Raw genomic sequence first — 21,504 nt, forward strand, 5'->3', positions numbered from 1 at the left:
TGTTTTCTCCTGTATGACTTGTCTCCATGCCAAACATGGCTAGTGTTTCATGTTTCCGAGCAGCTTTAAAAACGTTGTCCGGGTCAACACCTGCCCTTAGCTTTGCTGTAACTCCTGAAAAAGAGACCCAGTGCGCAGTGATGTACATGTAATCAGTGCCTGCACCACTGGTCCACATGTCTGTTGTCAGATGTATAGTGTGAACAGTACTCTTCTGCAAGGCTGCCCCAATCACCTCCAGCACATCTGCATGTAGTGCTGGAACCGCAACTCTGGCAAAATAGAACCGGCTAGGAACCTTCCATTTAGGGCAGAGCGTTGCCACTAATTCAAGAAAACCAACCCCTTCCACAAAAGAAAAAGGGAGAAGGTTCAGAGCTAGCATCTTAGCCAGCTTAGTGTTATACAGACACGTCATTGGGTGGTTGCGTTCAAATGGCGCATCTGAAAACAACATGCTTCTAATGGTGGGCTGGAACATGATTTTACTGGATGATGATGACGTCTTCGACCCAGTTACACTCGGTGATGATAAACTTTTTCACATTGGTGTCTCACTCTCTCCCACACTCTTAGTGTGGCTCACAGGGGGTGTGCTGCTGACAGGGGTACTGGGTGTAAGTGAAGTGTTTTACGCTTCTTCCTCCTCGTCATCATCAGATGAAACAACAACGGATAGAGTTTGTTGACTTCCAATTCGGGCTTCCTTGATCTCCTTTAGGTGCGCATGCCATTGGACAGTGTGCTGTCTCTCAAGATGACCTCTCTGGCCTCCGGTACCATAGTTGGTACCAAGCTTACCACGACTAACTGCAAGCTTACAAATGCTACAAATGGCTATGTTTTCCCTTGTTGTGCAAACACTAAAGAAGTCCCAAACTGCAGACTTCAAATGTCTGTGGGGGGCACAGGAGGCGATACTGGTCACGCTGCTAATGCCAGATGAAGTGGAGGATGTGTGTTGCCGAACTTTACTACGTTGTGCACTTGCACCACCACTAATTGAGGAAATGGAGGTCGAGGTGGATGGAGGTCCCTTCTTGCGAGAAAAAAATATGGAAGCGGTAGGTGGTGGTGTACTAGTTAACTCCAATGATGGTGGTCCCATTGCCTCCTCGTCGACAACATCACGCTCAGCAGCTTTTCGGGCTAGGGTAAAAATGTCTGTTTGCTGCATGCCCGCTGAGGCTGGAGTGGCGTGTATGATGACTGTGTCATCATCGTGAGAGTCTTCATCAGCAGGAGTAGTATACGTCACTTCTTCAGCGTCATCATCACACCCCATAACCATGAGACTTTCGGGGACCTTCCTTTTATGCTTAGCTACCTTTGTCAGATCATGGTGTGCCTCACTCTCAGACGGCACTGGTGATTCCCAAGTTGGATCCATATCATCAGAAGGAAGGGGGCTTGAAGAAGATGTAGACACCATCCTTGATCTTTTCCTTGCTAGGGATGTGGAAGACAATGAATGATCAGGAGGAGTGGCTTCCTCAAATGATACCTCGGCTTGAATGTCGATTTCCTGATGTGCCCCTACTTCGGGAGGAACAACTATTGTGGGCACTTGTGCCCCTCCATTCACCTCTGCTTGTGCATCTCCTTGTGCTGCTTCTCCTTCCACATGTACTTGGGCTTGTACTTGCACATGTGGTTGTTGTTGCGGCTGTGGTTGTTGAACACTCGTCAGATGAGTTACAACAACCTGTGTTGATTGAGGGACATTGCTGCTACTTTCTTGCGATGAGCCAACATCACTGGTCGATGGTGATTGAACAACTAGACTAACTGCCTCTGCAACACTCAAGGGCTTGGACTTAAGTTGGCTTGGTGGTGGTGGCACTGAGCCCAATGGAGCGGGGGTGCTGCTCCCAGCTTGGTCCCCAGCAGATCCCGCTGCTGCTGCAGGCGTACTTTTTTTTTATTCCCCAAAAATGTGGCGGGCGGCACACCAGTCTCCTTGGTAACTTGCTTCTTCTGCTCCTTACTGGCAACTTTCTTGCTAGAGGAGCTACGGGAACTTTTTTCGGGCCGTCTTCTTCAGATGTCAGAACAGCAGGCCGCAGTTGCACGAGTTGCAGAGTTGTCTTGTCTGTAGCCACACGTGACGTTGCGTGACGTTATGCTGCATACACCGCTGCAGGACTTCTTCCTGGCACTGGTGGTTCTCTTGTGCACCTAAAAGCAATGGAAGACAGAGGAACATCAGTTATATACCCCAAAAAGTCGAAAAACACATAAAAATCACCACAATCCCATGCCATCCATGCCCTCCATGATGTTTACATTCAAGACACCCCACAGAAAGACTATGCCCATGAACCACTCACTACCCCTGGGCATAAAGGATAAAAGCTAGGCAAAATGGGTGCAGGCCTGAGAACACTGCCTGCCTTCAAAATGGCCCCTTGCCCCCCAGCACATGGCCAGGGCCTGCCTGTACCAGCACTTAAAATGGCCCCCACCCACATGGCCAGTCCCCAACAGCAGCCAGACAAATCGAAAAACAAACAAAAATCACCACAATCCCATGCCATCCATGCCCTCCATGATGTTTACATTAAAGAGACCCCACAGAAAGACTCAGTCCATGCACCACTCACTACCCCTGGGCAATAGGCCCCAACAGCATCCAGAAAAAGTCGAAAAACACACAAAAATCAGCACAATCCCATGCCATCCATGCCCTCCATGATGTTTAAATTCAAGACACCCCACAGAAAGACTAGGCCCATGCACCACTCACTACCCCCGGGCATAAAGGATGAAAGCTAGGCAAAATGGCTGCAGGCCTGAGAACACTGCCTGCCTTCAAAATGGCCCCTTGCCCCCCAGCACATGGCCAGGGCCTGCCTGTACCAGCACTCAAAATGGCCCCCACCCACATGGCCAGTCCCCAACAGCAGCCAAAAAAATCGAAAAACACAGACAAATCAGCACAATCCCATGCCATCCATGATGTTTACATTAAAGATACCCCACAGAAAGACTCAGTCCATACACCACTCACTACCCCTGGGCAAACGGCCCCAACAGCAGCCAAAAAAATCGAAAAACACACAAAAAACAGCACAATCCCAAGCCATCCATGCCCTCCATAATGTTTAAATTCAAGACACCCCACAGAAAGACTAGGCCCATGCACCCCTCACTACCCCTGGGCAAAAGGCCCCAACAGCAGCCAAAAAAATTTAAAAACACAGAAAAATCAGCACAATCCCATGCCATCCATGCCCTCCATGATGTTTAAATTCAAGACACCCCACAGAAAGACTAGGCCCATGCACCTCTCACTACCCCGGGCATAAAGGATGAAAGCTAGGCAAAATGGGTTCAGGCCTTAGAACACTGCCTGGCTTCTAAATGGCCCCTTGCCCCCCAGCACATGGCCAGGGCCTGCCTGTACCAGCACTTAAAATGGCCCCCACCCACATGGCCAGTCCCAACAACACCCCAAAAAGTCGAAAAACACATAAAAATCACCACAATTGCATGCCATCCATGCCCTCAATGATGTTTAAATTCAAGACACCCCACAGAAAGTCGAGGCCCATGCACCACTGAGTACCCCTGGGCATAATGGATGAAAGCTAGGCAAAATGGGTGCAGGCCTGAGAACACTGCATGCCTTCAAAATGGCCCCTTGCCCCCCAGTACATGGCAAGGGCCTGCCTGTACCAGCACTCAAAATGGCCCCCACCCACATGGCCAGTCCCAACAACACCCCCAAAAAGTCGAAAAACACATAAAAATCACCACAATCCCATGCCATCCATGCCCTCAATGATGTTTAAATTCAAGACACCCCACATAAAGTCTAGGCCCATGCACCACTGAGTACCCCTGGGCATAACGTATGAAACCTAGGCAAAATGGGTGCAGGCCTGAGAACACTGCATGCCTTCAAAATGGCCCCTTGCCACCCAGCACATGGCCAGGGCCTGCCTGTACCAGCACTCAAAATGGCCACCACCCACATGGCCAGTCCCAACAACACCCCCAAAAAGTCGAAAAACACATAAAAATAACCACAATCCCATGCCATCCATACCCTCAATGATGTTTAAATTCAAGACACCCCACAGAAAGTCTAGGCCCATGCACCACTGAGTACCCCTGGGCATAATGGATGAAAGCTAGGCAAAATGGGTGCAGGCCTGAGAACACTGCATGCCTTCAAAATGGCCCCTTGCCCCTAGCACATGGCCAGGCCCTGCCTGTACCAGCACTCAAAATGGCCCCCACCCACATGGCCAGTCCCCATCAACACCCCATAAAATCGAAAACCACACAAAAATCAGCACAATCCCATGCCATCCATGCCCTCCATGATGTTTACATTAAAGATACCCCCACAGAAAGACTCAGTCCATGCACCACACGCTACCCCTGGGCAAAAGGCCCCAACAGCAGCCCAAAAAATCGAAAAACACACAAAAATCAGCACAATCCCATGCCATCTATGCCCTCCATGCTGTTTACGTTAAAGAGACCCCACAGAAAGACTCAGTCCATGCACCACTCACTACCCCTGGGCAAAAGGCCCCAACAACAGCCCAAAAATCGAAAATTCCAAAATTGTAGTTGCAGCAACTGTAATGCCCCAAACAAACTGACTTGTGAAATTTCGAATCCAAAAGTGATCCAAAGAAAGTCAAAAAGGCCTCAAATCCAAATATCCAGCAGCAACCACAAAAAGTAATCCTTCCAGGTCAAGATCCAAATGAAAGTGACCAGCACATGAAGAAAGCACTGGGAGGAGCCTGCTGGACAGGAAAAGGAAGTTGGAGACTGTGGGGCACTTGCTTCCTCCCACCCCTCCCCCCCCCCCAAAATGGACTCCTAGCAAAAAAAAGTGCAGGCAAATGTCAACCTGAGGAGTTATTCTGATAAAAAGTGGAGGGTATCCATCTGATCAGGGATATTCTCCTTACAGGGTTCGGGAGGGTCAGGCTGGAGATTAAGGATGCCTACCTTTCAGTTCTCGTTTACCCACCACACCGGAGATTCTGCCAATTCACATGGAGGGGACACATTTATGAGTTTTGGGCTCTCCCATTCAGCCCCTCATCCGACCCTTGGTGCTTCACCTAGTTACTGCGGCCAGTGGCAGCAACCCTCTGCACAAAAGTCGTACAAATGATTATTTACCTGGGCAACATCATACTCATTGACCAGTTTCCAATGCAACTCAGACGCAATCTGAACATGACTATTGCAGCACTTTAGGAGCCAGGCTTCGTCATTAACAAGCGGAAGTCCGAACTGATACCCACACAACAGAGGACCTTCTTGGGGTTTCTCTTTAAATTGACTTTGGCTTCGCTGAGCCTACCATCCACAAAGGTATCCATAATCCAGAAGAAACTCAGGAAAGTCCTAAAATGGGACAGGACCTCCCTGTGGCAATGGGCCCAGATTGTAGGACTTCTCTTATCATCCATTGTAGCCAATCAATATCCCGGCCCCCTGCAATACTGAGCTCTACAGAGACTGAAGACGATACACCTATGAAGAGAATTAACTTATTTGAAACTAATATTCCTGACACAAGAAGCCAGAACAGAACTCCAGTGGTGAGTCAGCCACTGGATGCTTGGAACAGGAGAGCAACCTTTAGGACAACACCAGACATAGTAATGAAGTCAGACGCCAGCCGGCTTGGGAGCCAGATGTGCAGATGTGTCAAAGGGGGGATAATGGTCGGAGGAGGAGCTGCAGATACACATCAACTGCTTGGAACTCCTTGGTTCCTCCTTTGTGGTCAAATCCCTTACCAGAGACAGAGTCCTGTTGTATTCTGTTATGGATGGACAACATCTCAGTGATCCAGTACATCAATCGGCTGGGGGGCGGCACCCCCACAAACAGGGCCGGACTGGGAACTGAAAGCAGCCCTGGCAAATTTCTGCAGACCAGCTCCCGTGCGGCACGTAGCGAGCGAGCGTAGAGAGCGAGCCCGACCGCCACTAGGGGGGTGTGGGGGGGTTCTCCCCCCACGAAAATTTTGGAAAACAGCAGACCAAAATGGTGAATTTTACAGCACATTTTTCATTACATATTCAATTGTATCAACTTTCAAAGCACAGTAAATAGTAGGTGATGACCTTAAAGAGCACCAGATTACCCACTCAGTCATATGTACCCATAGACATTCTTTCAGAGAGCACCAAAAATAGACACAAGTAATGAATCAGAGAGAACAAAGTAAAAGTGAGACCAGCCCCCAACATGGTGTGTAGCGAGCAAGCACAGTGAGCAACCACTACTAAGGGGAGTTTGGGGGTTTAACTTGTCCCCCACAAGAAAATTTGAGACAGAAAGGCCAAAACACATTTTTCATTACATATTAAATTGTATTAACTTTTAAAGCATAGTAAATTGTCACTCTTGTTGTCACACATTAAGCACTGACATGTGATGTCACACATGAGCACACAGGCCACTGACTGAGGCCAGAATACTGTGGAAATGTCACACATAAGCACCTAGGCACTGATCCAGGCCTGGTCACACCACCAGGCCAGTAAGCATGCAAACATCACACATAAGCACCCAGGCCAGTAAACATTGAAATGTCATACATGAGCCTCCAGCTCCAGGTCACTGAGGCCAGAAACTATGGAAATAGCACACATAATTAAGCACCCAGGCCAGAAAGCATGGAAACGTCACACATAAGCACCCAGGCTGACAGAAGGCATGGAAATGTCTCAAATGGCACCTGGCCAGAAAGCATGAACAATTAACACAAAGGCCCTGGCCTTGACATGACACATCTTTAAATAGCCTACTTAAGTGGGTGGCACAATAAGTGTTGCAGGCCCACTAGCAGCATTTAATGTACAGTCCCTGGGTACATGTAGAACCACATTTCTAGGGACTTACAAGTAAATTAAAATTGCCAATTCGGTGTAAGCCAATTTTACCATGTTTGAAAGGAAAGAGCGCAAGCACTTTAGCACTGGTTAGTGGCAGTAAAGTGCACTGAGCCCTAAGAGCCAACAAAAATTGCATTTTTTGATGTAATAAAGCAGATGAAACCGTATTTTAATTTTGAGGAATCTGAGGCCAACAGGGACTTATCTAACCATGTCTCAGCAGTCAGTATGAACAATATGTATCTAAAAAACAATTTACATGTGCCAATGGCGCTGGGACTTTTTCTGTAGCTAGACCTAAACAAGAGTGCTTTAATTGTGCAGGGACAATTAGGTACTCGCTACCTGCACTTTAATTATGAAGGAATAGTATGGGCACTTCTCAGCACTGCCCTCAATTCTTTTAATGGGAGAGTACCAGCACATCTCAGCAGCAAACAGGAAGTCTGAGACGAGGAGTACCTACGATTCTATATTTCTATTTTGAGCACTAGTAAAAACTCTCCCTTTGGTGCAAGCTACTTTGGCTGTTGCAATATTTTAAGGCCTTCCCTTCAACCGACCTCACATCAACACACTAAGGGGGGGGGCGGGGTTTGCTTGTACACTGATTCCCTGGAGAAACTTCTCACCACATGATGCATGGAAGGGACCTAGGTTACTATAGACAGGTGATAACCACTCACTTGCAACAGCACACCCCTCCTTGTCTCTGTGCAGTTTAGGACACTCCTTACCCAATGATCCTTCCTCATTTCTTATCCACGATATCTTAACACCTACCCTCTGCAGAGCTATGTCCCTCTTCAAACCAGCAAGTATAGCTTTACCTACGTCATGTTACGCAAACTTACTAGCACATTCACAAGGAAGCCACATGGTGTGGGGTTGTTCCCCTTAGCACCAGCAACTCATTGGTCCTGTGGGGGTTGAAGCCGGCATTCGGATGGTGGGGAGCTTGCTCATGGTGGTTCTGCAACGGAGCACCTGCACACAACAGCGGAGCACAGCTTGGACTTTGCTAACTGTAGTGCAAAAGTGCACCGTCGGCCGAGGGGCGTGACTTTCCACCACCATGCCATCCGCCAACGGAACGCACATTTGCTTTAGGTCCAGGCGCGGCGTACACGCGCCAACGACTCGTCTCATTACTTCTGTAATATTGACCGCATAGACATCAGTGACACAAAAACTGGTCTATAAGGCCACTACCCCCTTTAGACTGAGATTTTTAAAAGAGCAGAGGGACACAGGATACAGACGCTAGTACCATGGGCTCGTAATGGCGATGCACGAGCTCAGACTTCCAGACTGCACCGTGGTCCTTTGAGTACTCCTGTATGATATAGTAAGTCTAGCCAGTCGATCCCTAGGAGACAGGTGTAGGTTCAAAGTTGGCTAATTTATTGTCCAGTATCCATTTTCTGTTCACAGTGGAAGTCAGTGGATTACATTTATTTATTTATGCATTTTAAACCTCTGGAACAACTTTCATGGATCTCCTTGAAAACAAGGGAAGTCCTAAATAGTGGAGTGGTACACAAACAGTCAATATGGCACTGCAGACTAAAAGCAGAGGGCTGCCTGTGAAGATCGGCGAGGAGCTAAGGATTTACACACTTGAAGGAAACATTGTTCAGTTGGAAGGCTATTATACAGGTTGTGTGAAAAAGAATCACAAGTAGTGGCACCCAGTGGTACAAAATACATTTGCCAATGTTAGAATCCTAACTATAGGTGTAAAAAAGACCCTACAGGCTTCTGACGAGGAACAGACAGGTAGAATGTTACACAACGGTGCTAAATGGCTGCTGTGATGATTTAGCAGTTGAAGTCAAGCATCTGGCATCCCTTGTTAATCGCTGGTACCACAGTCTGTGGAGCACATGTGAGGCGCTGGGAGGATTAAGTCATACCGTGCAATAAACAGAGTGAATCTGATTGTGTGCAGGGCCAGGCAGTAGTCTCTCGTGAGGTCTCAAGTTAATCGTAGCGCGTCCAGATGGAGAGGGTGCCAGGATTCTGAAGGCAATTGTTGGTGCCAGAATGGGACGCCGGGGCTAGACGAGGCATAAGATTTGCTGCAGAGGCACGAGACCGGGGCACAAGGGTCCGTTCGGGCCCAGGCCCATACAAAGTAGTGCGTGTGAGGTGCCGGGATATCCACACGTCTGTGCTCTGAGTCTGAACCGGGGGCAGTTGCGGTATGCAAGGCAATGCTCCAACTGGCATGAAAGACTAGAGGGCAGCCCAGAGCAGCTTGACCTGACATGCACCTGCACGCAGCACACCCAATAATGGAGCATAGAGGCCCAACGAGATTGTGAGATATCCAGGGGCCAGCTCGGCCCTAGGTCTCGCAACCAGTGAAACGACCAGAGACGCCAAACACATCTGAAGCACCACTCTGCTCCACTCACCCAACCTCTGTCTCCAGCATTGAGAGTCCCACACTCACAGGTGGACAGGCACGCATTATGGAAACACGTAAATGGGGCAAACGGCGAACCTTCTTCGACTTTGAGCGAATAAACTTCCTGTGTGACAATTATGAAAAGGAAAGAGCAAAGGTAAACGTTGTTGTGAAGGAAGGAAGCTCTAAACATCCTTTCAAAGCCTAGGACGTAGATAATGCTTGAAGCTGAATGTATAATCTATCTTGCCTTGGAAAGCATAAGGGCCCGATAGACATAAGGGCGGCTAGAGAAGTAGTCTAAATAACGTTGCTCTTTAGAATTGTTAAACTTTTCACCGGGGAAACATCCAGAAAATCAAATTCTACATCTCCAGTCATCTGTTTCCCAGGAATTCATCATGTGAAACGCATTTAAGTTCCAATGAACCTTGCGGATATATTCCTTTTGAACGGCATAAACAGCCTGGTTAGAAAATGATTTCCCATCGGCGTCCTGAATCAGAAAGCATGCAACAGTTCCAACTTTGCCTGGAGCTGCCTGCAGCGCTACAGCAATGGGACAGAGAACAGAGCTGATTTCTTTATCCTTCTTTGATAACAAATGAAGGACAGGTGCCATTCTTAGAAATTATATATGGCACTGAGTAATTTTCCATGTAAATTAAATAACCTTTAATTGGTGAGGTCCGGCCATTCAGTATTGTTTCCTTTTGTAACCATGACACAAGAGCCTGCATATTATAGAAACGTGTTGAAAACAAATTCACCTGGCAGGCGATTTTGTTTTGGTGTCCAAGATGGGCCCTGTAGCAGATGTTTAAAGAATAAATCCACAAATATCAAATGGCCAGTCTTTTTTATTATGGCTGAAATATTTTTCTTCTGATCATATGTTTGGCCTTATAAAATGTAGACAGACTATATCATATAGTCTCTGTCTACATTTTATTAGGCCAAAATATATCAAGAGTCAATTAATCCTCTCAATTGCACAGGGACAACACTTAAAATGTCTACCCATGTATTTATATCCCTTATTTCTCTTCTGCTGCTCTGCCTGGTGTGAGTACTAATATCCTACTGGTATTGTCTAAGTAGAAAATGTCAATAGATGTGTGCAGTCATATAATATTGGTTTGCACAATGTGTTTCAGCACTCCAGTGCTAGTATCACGCTTTTTAAAATGGAGCCTGTTGTTGAGTCTGCTCATGGGGCCCCCTTTTGTCATTTTGTTAGCCTATGGTGGGGCAGCATCATTTTCCTTTCTGTCATAAATCCAGGTGCCAACTTGTTGAGGGTGAGCAAATGTTTTTCAGCCCAATATCCTTTGGAATTCCTTGAATACAGAACTATTGGCTGATAAAAAAATAATATTTTCCGAATGTCATAGACAATTCCTGTGGGGTAAGGGGGATGGTAACACACATGTCACTAATCCGGTCTTTTGTTACAGTAAAGTGAATCCTTCATCATTGTTCGCAGCCCACCTAAGTGTTTAGGCAAAAAAGTCTGCTATAAATAGAATGTCCGAGTCCTTGATGTACCACAAGCAGCGGCGTAGCAATGGCCTCACGGGCTCGAAAGCAAGGAATGGCCCCACCCCCAGCCAGCAGCTGCCACCAAGTGGTTAGAAAAATACAGCCATCTTTGGGGTGCAGAGAACACATACAATTCTACAACACCACCTACAGTCCCAGCCCTGCACAATACAACCTTCCACTGACCCACTCCAATTCCACAGCATCACCTACAGTCCCAGCCCCTCCACACACCACCCACTGACCCAGCCCTGCACAATAACACCTCCCGCTGACTGACTCCAATTCCACAGCACCACCTACTGTCCCAGCCCTGTACAATAACACCTCCCGCAGACCGAATCCAATTCCACACACCACCTACTGTCCCAGCCCTGCACAATACCACCTCCCGCTGACCCACTCCAATTCCACACACCACCTACTGTCCCAGCCCTGCACAATAACACCTCCCGCTGACTGACTCCAATTCCACAGCACCACCTACTGTCCCAGCCCTGCACAATACCACCTCCCGCTGACCCACTCCAATTCCACACACCACCTACTGTCCCAGCCCTGCACAATAACACCTCCCGCTGACCGACTCCAATTCCACAGCACCACCTACTTTCCCAGCCCTGCATAATAACACCTCCCGCTGACCGACTCCAATTCCACACACCACCTACTGTCCCAGCCCTGCATATACCACCTCCTGCTGACCGACTCCAATTCCACACACCACCTACTGATCCAGCCAGCACAATACCACCTCCCGCTGGCCCACTCCAATTCCACACACAACCTGCTGTCCCAGCCCTGCACAATACCACCTCCCGCTGACCGACTCCAATTCCACACACCACCTACAGTCTCAGCCCTGCGCAATTCCACCTCCCGCAGACCCACTCCAATTCCACAGCACCACCTACTGTCCCAGCCCTGCACAATTCCACCTCCTGCTGACCGACTCCAATTCCACACACCACCAACTGTCCCAGCCCTGCACAATTCCACCTCCCGCTGACCCACCCCAATACCACAGCATCACCTACAGTCCCGGCCCTGCACAAATCCACCTCCCGCTGACCCACTCCAATTCCACACACCACCTACAGTCCCAGCCCTGCTACCACCTCCCGCTGACCCTCTCCAATTCCACAAACCACCTACTGTCCCAGCCCTGCACAATACCACCTCCCGCTGACCCACTCCAATTCCACACACCACCTACTGTCCCAGCCCTGCACAATACCACCTCCCGCTGACCGACTCCAATTCGACAGCACCACCTACTGTCCCAGCCCTGTACAATACCACCTACCGCTGACCCACTCCAATTCCACACACCTGTCCCAGCCCTGCACAATTCCACCTCCCGCTGACCCACTCCAATTCCACACACCACCTACAGTACCAGCCCTGCACAATAACACCCGCCGCTGATCCACTCCAATGCCACACACCACCTACAGTCCTAGCCCTGTACAATTCCACCTCCCGCAGACCCACTCCACCCAATTCTAAACTTAAATGTTTCATTATGAAACTGTGCAAGACAACTGTTTAAGCACTGCCGCTGCCAGTAAGCACGCGCCTAAAAGATGTTATTACTAAAAACTCATGTGTAATGAGAATTCTCTTCAAAGGCCACTGCGGAGCGTGGGTGTGTGAGGGCCCTTCCGGGTCCAAGGCATTCCTGCGCATGCTGGTACTTATAATACCGTTTATCCTAGTCTGACATCGGGACTACAAGTCCCAGAATGCAGAGGGAAATATGGCCCTGTACTATGAATAATTCTTAGACTTGCTGAACTTGCTATCTCTGCTTTCCTGAAACGTATGTACTTTGACACAGGAGTCATTTATTTGTCGAGAAATAAAAATACCAGCACTCGCCTACTACAATGACAAATTAAACTAAACTACATGAATCTCCACAGAAAACTGGCCTTTCTCAACTCCTGGTTTTACAAATGACCAGCCGAGACAAAAGGCCACTTGCCTACAACGAGATAAGGCCCAAAGATGATGAGCTGCAAAAACCCCTCGTTTCAGGCTCACACCAAGATGCCTAAAGAATGCCAAAACGCCCCATGTTAAGAATCGATATTCTATGAATTCTAGGAATGCAAGTCTGACTCAATATTGGTGAATTCTCCGAAACAACAGATAGCTCCAAAAATAAAAAATGCTGTAACCACCTGAGCTACCTGGCGGGCTTTCACGAATCACCTAGAGCAGGGGCGACCTCCCAATGCGCGCTGGCCCCTTCTGACACCCTGCGGAATTCACACAGACAGACAGATAAATAAAAGCATTGCGAAAAGCACAGGCCATTACTGAGGGCGACATGATCAACTACCACAGACTTACAGACACCTGACCACACCTAATTGAAAAGAGCTCGAAGACCTGGAGACAGATAGCAATTGCAGAGTAAACTTGATTATCGCCCCTTGAGTCAGAGAAACGGCGGAGATGACTGCCAACAAGTAATGGCTAGTTTTCATTTCTTGTGAAGCGTTCACGTGCGCGGCGCTTCCCAGTAAGTTGCTCCTCTTATCTAGATAACTTATCTCACATGCATCATCACATCTCGTATCTGCGCACTGTGTATTATTTATCTGAGATAATGCACAGTGCGCAGATACGAGATTATCTGATTGCATTTTCGCATTTGCATTTTCCAAACAACACTTGACTCACCTGGCGGCGGGCGCAACTGGCAAACCCTCGGCAGAGCCAGCCTGGAGCCAGGGACTGTGGACACACACACTGGGACAGGCAGGTGGAGAGGGGGTGGGCTAGGCTAGAAATAATTAAATTATGGGCAGGGTGGCGACTGCGAGAGAGGGCCTCTCATTGTCACGGTCTCACTCTGGAGTCTGGAATCAGGGGGTCTCGCGCACTTTTAATTGCGAAAGGCCCAATGCGCATGTGTCACCAGTAACAACAGCCGCGCATGCCCACCCCCACCGACCTAAGGTGGGTGAACTTAATGTGACCTGAAGGCTGAGCAGGCCGCGCAGACGACGGTGGAAACATCTGCGTGCGCTTGCGACCTGACCCACCTCCTGAAATGGTCCTGCGACTGCTGCTGCATTTTTTATCCAGCATTGAGATTTTTTTTCCCCACGCAGGGAGCGAGGAGACAGTGAGTGAAAAGGAGCAGACGCAGCAGTACAGCTCACTAGTGAGTAAGTGTCTAGTGACTACTGTACTGACTGCAGTACAAAAAATCGGCCCCCAGCAACAAAACCGGCCCCCGGCGCAAAAACCGGCCCCCACCCCTGGCAGCCTACCGGGGGATTGCCCGGTGCCCGGAATTGCCAGTCCGGGCCTGCCCACAAAGACACTATCAAAGTTGACAAAGGATTTCTGGAACTACTGCCAATAGAATTAGATTTTTGTGATGACAGAGTACTTCACTGGAGTACAGAATATGGTGGTGGACTGGAATTTCAGGAACTACTCAGACAGTAACGTCTTACATCTGGATCACAAGATCTTCCTAGCACTTATGGACAGATTGGGTCCTTGCCATTTGGACATTTTTGCATCAGGGTTATACCATCAACTTCCACAATATGTGAGCTGGAGACCGGATCTGGAAATCATAGAAGTGGATGCCCTCCTCCAAGACTGGGCAAAGGATCTTCTGTAAGCCTTCCCACCATTCAGGATGACTTCCAGGGTAACGACTCAAGTCAGACAATAGACACCATCTCAGGTGTTGGCCACACTGATCTGGAAGTCACAGACATGGTTCCCAACGCTTATGGAGCTGTTGTGGGAACTACCAAAAAAACTGCCCTCATTCCCTTGGTACTTAGAGACCCGCAGGGTTACCTGTACCCTCTGGTCCTGGAAGATTTCCAAAGACCCTGGAAAGACAACCAACTTTCAGCAGATGCTGAAACCTTTATCCAGCAGGCATGGGCTTCAGGCACCATCAAGAGATATTGCTTGTCTTGGAGATGGTGGAATAGTTGATGGTTGACAGACATCTGGATCCCTTGTGGGCAGAAGTTACTCACAATCATTTTTTTGACAGAATTGGCACAGTCAAGGTTGGCATACCATACAGTCAATTCCTTTAGGTCAGCCATATCATCCGGACATAACATTATTTATAACAAACCTCCTGGAGAAAACCCTTAGGTCTGTTAACTAATGAAGGGTATCAGACTCTCTAACCCTTTGGAGCACAGATAGTCAGTCATATGGGACGCTGATGATGTCTTACGACTAATCCTTAGTTGGCAGGATAACCAGTGCTTGTCACGAAAGGAACTCTCAGCAAAACTGCCCATATTCCTATACCTCATTTCATGTAAAAGGGTGTCCGATGTGAGGACTTTGGATACCTCCGCTAGGGTTGCCACGCCAGGAGGAGTCACGTTTACCATATGTAGGAGAACTAAGAAAAATACCATGTCGGTATCTTATCCTAGTAATGCCCCAAACTATGGGGCATATAACCAACAACTAGTGATAATTATCGCTATGTTGGTTTAGCGGCGTTATTTTTATTACCGAGCTGCAGCGATTTTTATCGCTTAGGAACCTTGCTATTATCAAGGTATGTCTCCTAAGCGCTAAAAATTGGCCGAAATGCATGAATATCGCTGAAAAGTCAGCGATATTCATGCATTACCGAGCTAATGCTCTTAGCCATGTTATCCACCTACCATTGGATAACATGGCTAAGAACTGCTCAGGGGCAGGTGTTAGCTTTTGGAGATATTCGCACTTAGCACGAATATCTCCAAAAGTTGCTAATAGGAGATAGCGATGTTAGCAACTGTTTCCAGTCGCTAACATCTTGGCACGCCCACTTTGCATGTCATTAGTGATAAATATCACTGACATGCAAAGCGGGGCCCAAGATGGTCGCTATCTCCTACTAGCTGTCACTAACTGGTGTTAGCGACAGCTAGGTAATAGGGAGATAATTTTATCTCCGCTTTCTTGGCTTTTAAAGCCAAAAAAGCGGAGATAAACCCCCTTGATAATATGCCCCTATGTGTAGTCAGATGCATTAAGGTATATGAAGAAATTACAGAGGATATCAGACCAGCAGGTGTTGTAATTTGGCAGCTATTGGGTTAATATTAGCAGAAGCCATCCTGTATTTAGTGACTATCTTGTCCATTTTTTGGAATCCATTTTGTATTTCTGTCAGACATTTCTTTTGCCATGTGCTACCACGTGCTCGCCATGTGCTCTGTCCTATCTTGCTGTTCTCTGCTCTTAAAATCTGCCTAGAGACGAGATATATTTAGCATCTTCCACATTTGCACATGCTCAGTTGAGATTGCAGCTGTCTTTGCAGCTGCCACTAGAATGTAACTGTCATGATGTGTTTGCCTTAAACAGCCACTGTTAGCTCCTCTCACTTGTTGACTGTGCATTTTCTGTATGACCTTATATGTACCTGAAATCAGCATTTTTTACTTGTACCGTCTCCATTTGAGTCACTATGTGGGTGTTAGACGGGACCTGGAGGGTCGGCCGAGGACAAGGGGAGAGGCTTCCGGCGAGAGCCGTCTCCTAGCGATCGTACAGACAAGTAACTTCCCCCCCACAGATGGACACCACACATAGATAAGGTTTAACGCTCCTTATAAGCAGTACTGAAGTAAAGTAGGACGGTACAAGGAGATCAGGACAAGAGGGTCCTCTCGATTCTAGTCTCTAGAAGGGAAAGGGGGTAGCGGGACAGTCTTGTTACCAATCTGGTAGTTGAGATGGAATGATGGGTAGCTCACAATCCTCGAGCTCGGTGTTCTAGAAGGTCGGGCTGTGGCAGCGCCAGCAGGTCCCGAGAAGGTCGAAATTAGCAACGGGCCGCGGCAGCGCCAGCAGGTCCCGACGAAGATGGTGGATGCAAGGGGCCGCGGCAGCGCCAGCAGGTCCCGACGAGAACGTAGGTTGCAAAGGGCCGCGGCAGCGCCAGCAGGTCCCGACGAGGATGAAGGCTGCAGAAGGCCGCGGCAGCGCCAGCAGGCAGGACGACAGTTCACAAGGCAGGGCTGCGGCAGCGCCAGCAGTCCGTCAAGGATGAGTTCTTCACAGTGTCTCTCGACTCCAGGATACAACTGCCTTCCTGCTCTGGAGCTGCCCCAGTTATAGGTCTTAGAAAAGGGGGTGGTGATGAACAGAGTGTCTGAGTTAAACAGACCACTCTTACCCAGTCCAAAGATCAGGGCTTGATCCATCACCGTTATTTATCTCACTGCCCCATCCCAGCTCAGAACCTGGCTATATGCAAATCAGTCTGTCCCTGGCCCAGTGCATCATGGGAACAGGGCAGACTAAACTACCAAGCCAATTCTTTACCAGAAAGGAGACAAGCTACCGGGGACCGGTTTCTGGCATTTCAGCCTTCTTCGGCCCGGCTTGCTTGAATCCTGATGGAGCAGTGAGAAAGGGACTCATGTCTGAGTATACCCTGCCACACCTATAGTGGCCAAAAACGATTTAGAAAAGGGGGTGGTGATGAACAGAGTGTCTGAGTTAAACAGACCACTCTTACCCAGTCCAAAGATCAGGACTTGATCCATCACCGTTATTTATCTCACTGCCCCATCCCAGCTCAGAACCTGGCTATATGCAAATCAGTCTGTCCCTGGCCCAGTGCATCATGGGAACAGGGCAGACTAAACTACCAAGCCAATTCTTTACCAGAAAGGAGACAAGCTACCGGGGACCGGTTTCTGGCATTTCAGCCTTCTTCGGCCCGGCTTGCTTGAATCCTGATGGAGCAGTGAGAAAGGGACTCATGTCTGAGTATACCCTGCCACACCTATAGTGGCCAAAAACGATTTAGAAAAGGGGGTGGTGATAAACAGAGTGTCTGAGTTAAACAGACCACTCTTACCCAGTCCAAAGATCAGGGCTTGATCCATCACCGTTATTTATCTCACTGCCCCATCCCAGCTCAGAACCTGGCTATATGCAAATCAGTCTGTCCCTGGCCCAGTGCATCATGGGAACAGGGCAGACTAAACTACCAAGCCAATTCTTTACCAGAAAGGAGACAAGCTACCGGGGACCGGTTTCTGGCATTTCAGCCTTCTTCGGCCCGGCTTGCTTGAATCCTGATGGAGCAGTGAGAAAGGGACTCATGTCTGAGTATACCCTGCCACACCTATAGTGGCCAAAAACGATTTAGAAAAGGGGGTGGTGATGAACAGTGTCTAAGTTAAACAGACCACTCTTACCCAGTCCAAAGATCAGGGCTTGATCCATCACCGTTATTTATCTCACTGCCCCATCCCAGCTCAGAACCTGGCTATATGCAAATCAGTCTGTTCCTGGCCCAGTGCATCATGGGAACAGGGCAGACTAAACTACCAAGCCAATTCTTTACCAGAAAGGAGACAAGCTACCGGGGACCGGTTTCTGGCATTTCAGCCTTCTTCGGCCCGGCTTGCTTGAATCCTGATGGAGCAGTGAGAAAGGGACTCATGTCTGAGTATACCCTGCCACACCTATAGTGGCCAAAAACGATTTAGAAAAGGGGGTGGTGATGAACAGAGTGTCTGAGTTAAACAGACCACTCTTACCCAGTCCAAAGATCAGGGCTTGATCCATCACCGTTATTTATCTCACTGCCCCATCCCAGCTCAGAACCTGGCTATATGCAAATCAGTCTGTCCCTGGCCCAGTGCATCATGGGAACAGGGCAGACTAAACTACCAAGCCAATTCTTTACCAGAAAGGAGACAAGCTACCGGGGACCGGTTTCTGGCATTTCAGCCTTCTTCGGCCCGGCTTGCTTGAATCCTGATGGAGCAGTGAGAAAGGGACTCATGTCTGAGTATACCCTGCCACACCTATAGTGGCCAAAAACGATTTAGAAAAGGGGGTGGTGATGAACAGAGTGTCTGAGTTAAACAGACCACTCTTACCCAGTCCAAAGATCAGGGCTTGATCCATCACCGTTATTTATCTCACTGCCCCATCCCAGCTCAGAACCTGGCTATATGCAAATCAGTCTGTCCCTGGCCCAGTGCATCATGGGAACAGGGCAGACTAAACTACCAAGCCAATTCTTTACCAGAAAGGAGACAAGCTACCGGGGACCGGTTTCTGGCATTTCAGCCTTCTTCGGCCCGGCTTGCTTGAATCCTGATGGAGCAGTGAGAAAGGGACTCATGTCTGAGTATACCCTGCCACACCTATAGTGGCCAAAAACGATTTAGAAAAGGGGGTGGTGATGAACAGAGTGTCTGAGTTAAACAGACCACTCTTACCCAGTCCAAAGATCAGGGCTTGATCCATCACCGTTATTTATCTCACTGCCCCATCCCAGCTCAGAACCTGGCTATATGCAAATCAGTCTGTCCCTGGCCCAGTGCATCATGGGAACAGGGCAGACTAAACTACCAAGCCAATTCTTTACCAGAAAGGAGACAAGCTACCGGGTACCGGTTTCTGGCATTTCAGCCTTCTTCGGCCCGGCTTGCTTGAATCCTGATGGAGCAGTGAGAAATGGACTCATGTCTGAGTATACCCTGCCACACCTATAGTGGCCAAAAACGATTTAGAAAAGGGGGTGGTGATGAACAGAGTGTCTGAGTTAAACAGACCACTCTTACCCAGTCCAAAGATCAGGGCTTGATCCATCACCGTTATTTATCTCACTGCCCCATCCCAGCTCAGAACCTGGCTATATGCAAATCAGTCTGTCCCTGGCCCAGTGCATCATGGGAACAGGGCAGACTAAACTACCAAGCCAATTCTTTACCAGAAAGGAGACAAGCTACCGGGGACCGGTTTCTGGCATTTCAGCCTTCTTCGGCCCGGCTTGCTTGAATCCTGATGGAGCAGTGAGAAAGGGACTCATGTCTGAGTATACCCTGCCACACCTATAGTGGCCAAAAACGATTTAGAAAAGGGGGTGGTGATGAACAGAGTGTCTGAGTTAAACAGACCACTCTTACCCAGTCCAAAGATCAGGGCTTGATCCATCACCGTTATTTATCTCACTGCCCCATCCCAGCTCAGAACCTGGCTATATGCAAATCAGTCTGTTCCTGGCCCAGTGCATCATGGGAACAGGGCAGACTAAACTACCAAGCCAATTCTTTACCAGAAAGGAGACAAGCTACCGGGGACCGGTTTCTGGCATTTCAGCCTTCTTCGGCCCGGCTTGCTTGAATCCTGATGGAGCAGTGAGAAAGGGACTCATGTCTGAGTATACCCTGCCACACCTATAGTGGCCAAAAACGATTTAGAAAAGGGGGTGGTGATGAACAGAGTGTCTGAGTTAAACAGACCACTCTTACCCAGTCCAAAGATCAGGGCTTGATCCATCACCGTTATTTATCTCACTGCCCCATCCCAGCTCAGAACCTGGCTATATGCAAATCAGTCTGTCCCTGGCCCAGTGCATCATTGGAACAGGGCAGACTAAACTACCAAGCCAATTCTTTACCAGAAAGGAGACAAGCTACCGGGGACCGGTTTCTGGCATTTCAGCCTTCTTCGGCCCGGCTTGCTTGAATCCTGATGGAGCAGTGAGAAAGGGACTCATGTCTGAGTATAGCCTGCCACACCTATAGTGGCCAAAAACGATTTATAGGTCTGGCGCCCTTTGAATTCCGGACCCTCGCACTTGGAGGTCGGGAGGTCCGGAATGAGGGAGTCCAGACACCCAGCAGGGGGGTGGAGCCAGCGCCCGGGGAGGCTGGGGCGATCGGCACCTGGTGGGGGAGAGCCATCGACACTCTTCTCTCCCATTGACCTGCCAAGTGGTCCGTTCACCTCCTGGGTGGATGGTGGTGCCGGGGTGTCGGGGCCTGGCCAGGCCCAGGGTTGGGGTCGAGCTGAGGTCATGCGGCCTCGTGGTGCAGTGTCCAAGATGGCGGCTGGGCCCGGGCAATGGTGCTGACGGTGGCCCGGGCCAGTGATACAGAGATGTTCGGGGCAGGCGTCCCGTAGGGGACGGGTTGTGGGTTGCTTCTGTGGGTAGCACCTGGAGAGCCGGTGTCCGGGCACCGTCATGCGGGGAGGGAGCGAGCCCTGCCTGGGGCCTGTCCAACATGCGTCCCCCCCAGCTGAAGGCGGGGAGAGTCACCCATCCTCTTGGGGACTCTCCTCGTCGAGGCGGAAAAAGCGTGACAGGCCATCCGCGTTGGCGTGGTCTTGGCCCGGGCGATGCTCCACAGTGAAGTCCATCCCCTGCAGGGAGATGGACCATCGCAACAGTTTTGGATTCTCCCCCCGCATCTGCATTAACCATTGCAGGGGGCGATGATCTGTTTGTACCCGAAAGTGGGTACCGAAGAGGTAGGGCCGGAGCTTCTTGAGGGTCCACACTACTGCAAAGGCCTCCTGCTCGATGGTACTCCAGCGCTGTTCTCGGGCCAGCAGGCGTCGGCTGATGAAGGCCACTGGTTGGTCGACTCCCTCAGGGTTCAGTTGGGAGAGGACGGCCCCAATGCCATGGTCTGAGGCATCAGTCTGGACGATGAACTCACGGCTGTAGTCGGGGGCCTGGAGCACAGGGGCGGTGCACATGGCGGCCTTCAGCTTCTCGAAGGCCGCTTGACAGTCTGTGGTCCAGTTGACTGTTTTTGGGTGTTTCTTGGATGTGAATTCCGTGAGGGGCCCCACAATGCTGCCATAGTCCTTCACAAACCGCCGGTAGTATCCGGTGAGCCCCAAGAAGGC

Source organism: Lissotriton vulgaris, chromosome 8, assembly GCF_964263255.1.
Source record: "Lissotriton vulgaris chromosome 8, aLisVul1.2, whole genome shotgun sequence".
NCBI classification, from domain to species: Eukaryota; Metazoa; Chordata; class Amphibia; order Caudata; family Salamandridae; genus Lissotriton; species Lissotriton vulgaris.